Below are 7,500 nucleotides of genomic sequence, written 5' to 3' on the forward strand. Positions count from 1 at the left end.
TATATATATATTAGTATATTTTGGTAGCAGTCTTTCCTGTAGACATATATTATTAAATATGACCGAAAAAGTAAGATTAATAATTCTAACACGAATTTTCTCAATCTTTCGTACATTACGCTTCACTGTTGGAGGTAAATCAAAAATCAATTCGCCAAAATTCATTTTTATTTCTAGTCTGACGCGACACGGGCGCGTTTCGTAAAACTTATTACATTTTCAAAGACTTTAGTTCACAAATACACAACTGAATAGAACTTACGTATCTCCGATTTTATATCTACATTTGAGTGAGGTGGAAGGGGTGATGTGGCATTAACACAAGACAGAACAAAATGTGGTATTAATAGGGTATTAATTTCATCAACACAAGACAGAACAAGAGTATTAATAGGGTATTAATTTCATCAACACAAGACAGAACACGAAACAATGGATATTGAATAGAAGTGTTTGTAGAAAGCCTATTGGTCCATATTTCTTGATGCTTCTATATTGGAGCGGAGTCTTGAGGTGGGTAGAATATGGTTGTGCAATAATTGGCTGTTGATTGCTGGTGTTGACTTCTTGATGTGTAGTGCCTCGCAAACGTCAAGCCGCCTGCTATCGCTGTATCTATCGATGATTTCTGTGTTGTTTACTAGGATTTCTCTGGCGATGGTTTGGTTGTGGGAAGAGATTATATGTTCCTTAATGGAGCCCTGTTGCTTATGCATCGTTAAACGCCTAGAAAGAGATGTTGTTGTCTTGCCTATATACTGGGTTTTTTGGAGCTTACAGTCCCCAAGAGGGCATTTGAAGGCATAGACGACGTTAGTCTCTTTTAAAGCGTTCTGTTTTGTGTCTGGAGAGTTTCTCATGAGTAGGCTGACCGTTTTTCTGGTTTTATAGTAAATCGTCAGTTGTATCCTCTGATTTTTGTCTGTAGGGATAACGTTTCTATTAACAATATCTTTCAGGACCCTTTCCTCCGTTTTATGAGCTGTGGAAAAGAAGTTCCTGTAAAATAGTCTAATAGGGGGTATAGGTGTTGTGTTAGTTGTCTCTTCAGAGGTTGCATGGCTTTTCACTTTCCTTCTTATGATGTCTTCGATGAAACCATTGGAGAAGCCGTTATTGACTAGGACCTGCCTTACCCTACAGAGTTCTTCGTCGACTTGCTTCCATTCTGAGCTGTGGCTGAGAGCACGGTCGACGTATGCGTTAACAACACTCCTCTTGTACCTGTCGGGGCAGTCGCTGTTGGCATTTAGGCACATTCTTATGTTTGTTTCCTTAGTGTAGACTGCAGTGTGGAAACCTCCGCCCTTTTCCATGACTGTTACATCTAGAAAAGGCAGCTTCCCATCCTTTTCCGTCTCGTAAGTGAAACGCAGCACGGAACTCTGCTCAAATGCCTCCTTCAGCTCCTGCAGATGTCTGACATCAGGTACCTGTGTAAAAATGTCGTCAACATACCTGCAGTATATGGCCGGTTTCAAGTTCATGTCGACTAAGACTTTTTGCTCGATGGTACCCATGTAGAAGTTTGCAAACAGGACACCTAGGGGAGAACCCATGGCGACCCCATCTACTTGCTTATACATGTGCCCATCCGGGCTCAAGAAGGGTGCCTCTTTAGTACAAGCTTGGAGTAGTTTCCTCAGAATACTTTCTGGCATGTCAAGAGGAGTACAGGCTGGATCATGATACACTCTGTCGGCTATCATTCCGATTGTCTCGTCCACAGTCTACACTAAGGAAACAAACATAGGAATGTGCCTAGATGCCAACAGCGACTGCCCCGACAGGTACAAGAGGAGTGTTGTTAACGCATACGTCGACTGTGCTCTCAGCCACAGCTCAGAATGGAAGCAAGTCGACGAAGAACTCTGTAGGGTAAGGCAGGTCCTAGTCAATAACGGCTTCTCCAATGGTTTCATCGAAGACATCATAAGAAGGAAAGTGAAAAGCCATGCAACCTCTGAAGAGACAACTAACACAACACCTATACCCCCTATTAGACTATTTTACAGGAACTTCTTTTCCATAGCTCATAAAACGGAGGAAAGGGTCCTGAAAGATATTGTTAATAGAAACGTTATCCCTACAGACAAAAATCAGAGGATACAACTGACGATTTACTATAAAACCAGAAAAACGGCCAGCCTACTCATGAGAAACTCTCCAGACACAAAACAGAACGCTTTAAAAGAGACTAACGTCGTCTATGCCTTCAAATGCCCACTTGGGGACTGTAAGCTCCAAAAAACCCAGTATATAGGCAAGACAACAACATCTCTTTCTAGGCGTTTAACGATGCATAAGCAACAGGGCTCTATTAAGGAACATATAATCTCTTCCCATAACCAAACCATCGCCAGAGAAATCCTAGTAAACAACACAGAAATCATCGATAGATACAGCAATAGCAGGCGGCTTGACGTTTGCGAGGCACTACACATCAAGAAGTCAACACCAGCAATCAACAGCCAATTATTGCACAACTATATTCTACCCACCTCAAGACTCCGCTCCAATATAGAAGCATCAAGAAATATGGACCAATAGGCTTTCTACAAACACTTCTATTCAATACCCATTGTTTCTGTTCTGTCTTGTGTTGATACTTTTAATACCCTATTAATATCCCCTCCTGTTCTGTCTTGTGTTAATGCCACATCACCCTTCCCACCTCACTCAAATGTAGATATAATATCAGAGAGACATAAGTTCTAATCAGTTGTGTATTTGTGAAGTCTTTGAAAATGTAATAAGTTTTACGAAACGCGCCCGTGTCGCGTCAGACTAGAAATAAAAATGAATTTTGGAGAAGTGATTTTTGATTTACCTCCAACAGTGAAGCGTAATGTACGAAAGATTGAGAAAATTCGTGTTAGAATTATTAATCTTACTTTTTCGATCATATTTAATAATATATGTCTACAGGAAAGACTGCTACCAAAATATACTAATATTAAAGTGCACGACCCAGCAGCAAGGAATCAAGCCTTCACGATAAAATATCGCCAGGATCTGATTCGTGATCAGATATACAAGGCAGAGAATGAAATCAAAGACAACAAAACGCAACTACTTCATGCTACAAACGAGTGGAGAAATAGCAACATCGACCATAGTATCCATACCCGCATTGAACAACACCTCAACATCCTCACAGACCAACATCACCTCAGCACTGAAACAAGGATTATCAAAAAACTAACAACATTATATGGAGGACCTATGGCAATTCCACGACCAAGAGATGGCTTCCTGAACCTTGCAGGAATTAACCTCACTGAGGACCAAGTCACTCTCCTAAATCTGGGCATAAACTGTCATGTTATGTCCAGACCGAGTGAAATGGCCCGGAAAGTAGAGTTGGAAATTCTGTTAGACGACATATTCGACCTCGAGACACAAAAGAAGGTCACTACCAAAGATACCTTACAAGCAGAACTTATTGCAGAAGGAGGAAAGAATCGAGGTAACTACAGAAGCACCATACTGTCCCCCGAGCTTAAAGCGGCAGCTAAAAGCCTTCGTGAGAACAAGGAGATAGTTGTCAGGAGAGGTGACAAGTCGCCAATATATGTCATTCTTAAAAAAGACGAATATCTGGCGAAAATGAACATCATACTCTCTGACCAAACTAAGTTCCAAAGGGTAACGAAGGACACTACAGCCGAATTAAAAGCAAAGGTCAACAAACTGATCGAAACTGTGAACGCCAAGAAATCCGGACTCCACCTGCCAAAGATCATTGGGGAATATAAACCTGGATATGCGTATGGAAATGTCAAGACGCACAAACCTGGAAACCCACTTCGGCCAATCATTAGCCAGATACCCACACCCACGTACAGACTGGCGAAGCGACTCAACGGCCTGCTGACTCCTTATGTTCCTTGCGCCTTCAGCCTGAAGTCTCCAAAGGAATTTGTTGACTTACTGCGGGGCACACGGGCCACAGGGATAAGAGCCTCGTTGGACGTAGAATCGCTGTTTACCAACGTACCTGTGGACGAGACAATCGGAATGATAGCCGACAGAGTGTATCGTGATCCAGCCTGTACTCCTCTTGACATGCCAGAAAGTATTCTGAGGAAACTACTCCAAGCTTGTACTAAAGAGGCACCCTTCTTGAGCCCGGATGGGCACATGTATTAGCAAGTAGATGGGGTCGCCATGGGTTCTCCCCTAGGTGTCCTGTTTGCAAACTTCTACATGGGTACCATCGAGCAAAAAGTCTTAGTCGACATGAACTTGAAACCGGCCATATACTGCAGGTATGTTGACGACATTTTTACACAGGTACCTGATGTCAGACATCTGCAGGAGCTGAAGGAGGCATTTGAGCAGAGTTCCGTGCTGCGTTTCACTTACGAGACGGAAAAGGATGGGAAGCTGCCTTTTCTAGATGTAACAGTCATGGAAAAGGGCGGAGGTTTCCACACTGCAGTCTACACTAAGGAAACAAACATAGGAATGTGCCTAAATGCCAACAGCGACTGCCCCGACAGGTACAAGAGGAGTGTTGTTAACGCATACGTCGACCGTGCTCTCAGCCACAGCTCAGAATGGAAGGAAGTCGACGAAGAACTCTGTAGGGTAAGGCAGGTCCTAGTCAATAACGGCTTCTCCAATGGTTTCATCGAAGACATCATAAGAAGGAAAGTGAAAAGCCATGCAACCTCTGAAGAGACAACTAACACAACACCTATACCCCCTATTAGACTATTTTACAGGAACTTCTTTTCCACAGCTCATAAAACGGAGGAAAGGGTCCTGAAAGATATTGTTAATAGAAACGTTATCCCTACAGACAAAAATCAGAGGATACAACTGACGATTTACTATAAAACCAGAAAAACGGCCAGCCTACTCATGAGAAACTCTCCAGACACAAAACAGAACGCTTTAAAAGAGACTAACGTCGTCTATGCCTTCAAATGCCCACTTGGGGACTGTAAGCTCCAAAAAACCCAGTATATAGGCAAGACAACAACATCTCTTTCTAGGCGTTTAACGATGCATAAGCAACAGGGCTCTATTAAGGAACATATAATCTCTTCCCATAACCAAACCATCGCCAGAGAAATCCTAGTAAACAACACAGAAATCATCGATAGATACAGCGATAGCAGGCGGCTTGACGTTTGCGAGGCACTACACATCAAGAAGTCAACACCAGCAATCAACAGCCAATTATTGCACAACTATATTCTACCCACCTCAAGACTCCGCTCCAATATAGAAGCATCAAGAAATATGGACCAATAGGCTTTCTACAAACACTTCTATTCAATACCCATTGTTTCTGTTCTGTCTTGTGTTGATACTTTTAATACCCTATTAATATCCCCTCCTGTTCTGTCTTGTGTTAATGCCACATCACCCTTTCCACCTCACTCAAATGTAGATATAATATCAGAGAGACGTAAGTTCTAATCAGTTGTGTATTTGTGAAGTCTTTGAAAATGTAATAAGTTTTACGAAACGCGCCCGTGTCGCGTCAGTCTAGAAATAAAAATGAATTTTGGAGAAGTGATTTTTGATTTACCTCCAACAGTGAAGCGTAATGTACGAAAGATTGAGAAAATTCGTGTTAGAATTATTAATCTTACTTTTTCGGTCATATTTAATAATATATATATATATATATATATATATATATATATATATATATATATATATATATATATATATATATATATATATATATATATATATATATATATATGTTTCATTAAATATGACCGCATATTCTGTGTTTATTATTTTCTGGTTTAGGGCTTCTATCCCTCTAACTATTTTCTTAGCATCAGGGCTTAATTGAAATAGGAGTTCTCCAAAACTCATTTTCGTACTTTTAAGGTGAAGAAAAGAAGTGATTTACTATAGAGTGTATTACACTAATTTGTATAATTTGCACGACGTTTCGAACCTCCATGGTTCATTCTCAAGTGAACAGATCTTACAATACTAGTTGATTTTATACCCGCATTAGGTCAGGTGATAATACAATGAAGGTGAAAACATGGGGGGATACATAAGGGATAAACATAGGGGCTGCAGAAGGCTTATTGGCCCATACGAGGCATCTCCTATCTAAACACAAAGATTAATCCAGTGTAATTGGCCTGTTATGTTGGACATTGTCTTCTGTGTTGGCATCGATATGTTCTTGTCTTGTCCTTACTCTCATGGTGGGTAGAGTAAATAGTTCCGTGATTTGGGTGTTCATGGTAGGTCGCTCTATTCTTATGTGAATTGCCTCAAGAATTTGTAATCTTCTTGAATCTTGGGTTTTGTCTATTATGCAAGTATTCTTGTTCAACATTTCTCTTGTTAGAGTAATGTCATGGGCTTGTCTCATGTGATTCCTAGGGGCACCAAAAACGCCTGGAAATCGAAATGCTTCTGGACGATATCCATAAGCTAGAAGACAACAAAAAAGTCATCACCACTGACACACTTCAAGCTGAACTACTTGCAGAAGCAGGGAAAAAACGAGGAACATATTCATCTACAATCTTAACCCCACGACTCAAAGAAGCAGCGAAACAACTAAAAAATCTGAAAGACGTAACAATAAGAAAAGCCGACAAAACAGCAGCATATGTATTGATTCCTACCCATGAATACATGAACAAAATTAGCGACATCCTAAGTGACGACTCCAAATTTCAACGAATCACGAGGAACCCCGTAGAAGACCTTAAGCGGAAAGTAAACAAAACAATTACAGCAATCAACGCAAAGAAAGGTAGTGTGCATTTCAATAAACTTCAAGGCGACTATGGCTTAGGATATGCCTACGGCAATGTTAAGACGCATAAACCAGGTAACCCACTACGCCCTATAATCAGCCAAATACCAACCCCTACTTATCACCTGGCAAAGAAACTCAATGAACTCCTAACTCCATACACTCCAAGTAAGTTTAGTCTACAATCATCAGCGGATTTCCTAGAATTGATCAAATCTACCCAGCCCGATGGAATCATCGCTTCCCTGGACGTTGAATCCCTTTTTACCAACGTCCCAGTCGACACAACCATAGGAATGATACTGGACAGAGTATACAGAGACGAGAGCACCCCCAAATTAGACATACCTGAGCCACACTTGAAAAGTCTTCTCGAAGCATGTACAAAGGAAGCCCCTTTCATCAGTCCACAAGGAGACATGTATTTACAAATAGACGGAGTAGCAATGGGCTCCCCCTTAGGAGTTTTATTTGCTAATTTTTATATGGGAACCATCGAAGATAGGGTCTTCAGTAGCAGACAAAAACCAACTGTATACTGCCGTTATGTAGATGACATATTCGTAATAGTAAAAGACTCAGATGAACTAATTGACCTAAAAAGACACCTAGAGAGAGAGTCAGTACTCCGATTTACACATGAAAATAGTGAAAATAACAGTCTGCCATTCTTGGATGTACTAATAATAAAAACAGGAACCTCTTTAAGCACCAACGTATATACCAAGCCCACCAACATAGGATTA

Source organism: Procambarus clarkii, chromosome 58 (genome assembly GCF_040958095.1).
Source record: "Procambarus clarkii isolate CNS0578487 chromosome 58, FALCON_Pclarkii_2.0, whole genome shotgun sequence".
Taxonomy (NCBI): Eukaryota; Metazoa; Arthropoda; class Malacostraca; order Decapoda; family Cambaridae; genus Procambarus; species Procambarus clarkii.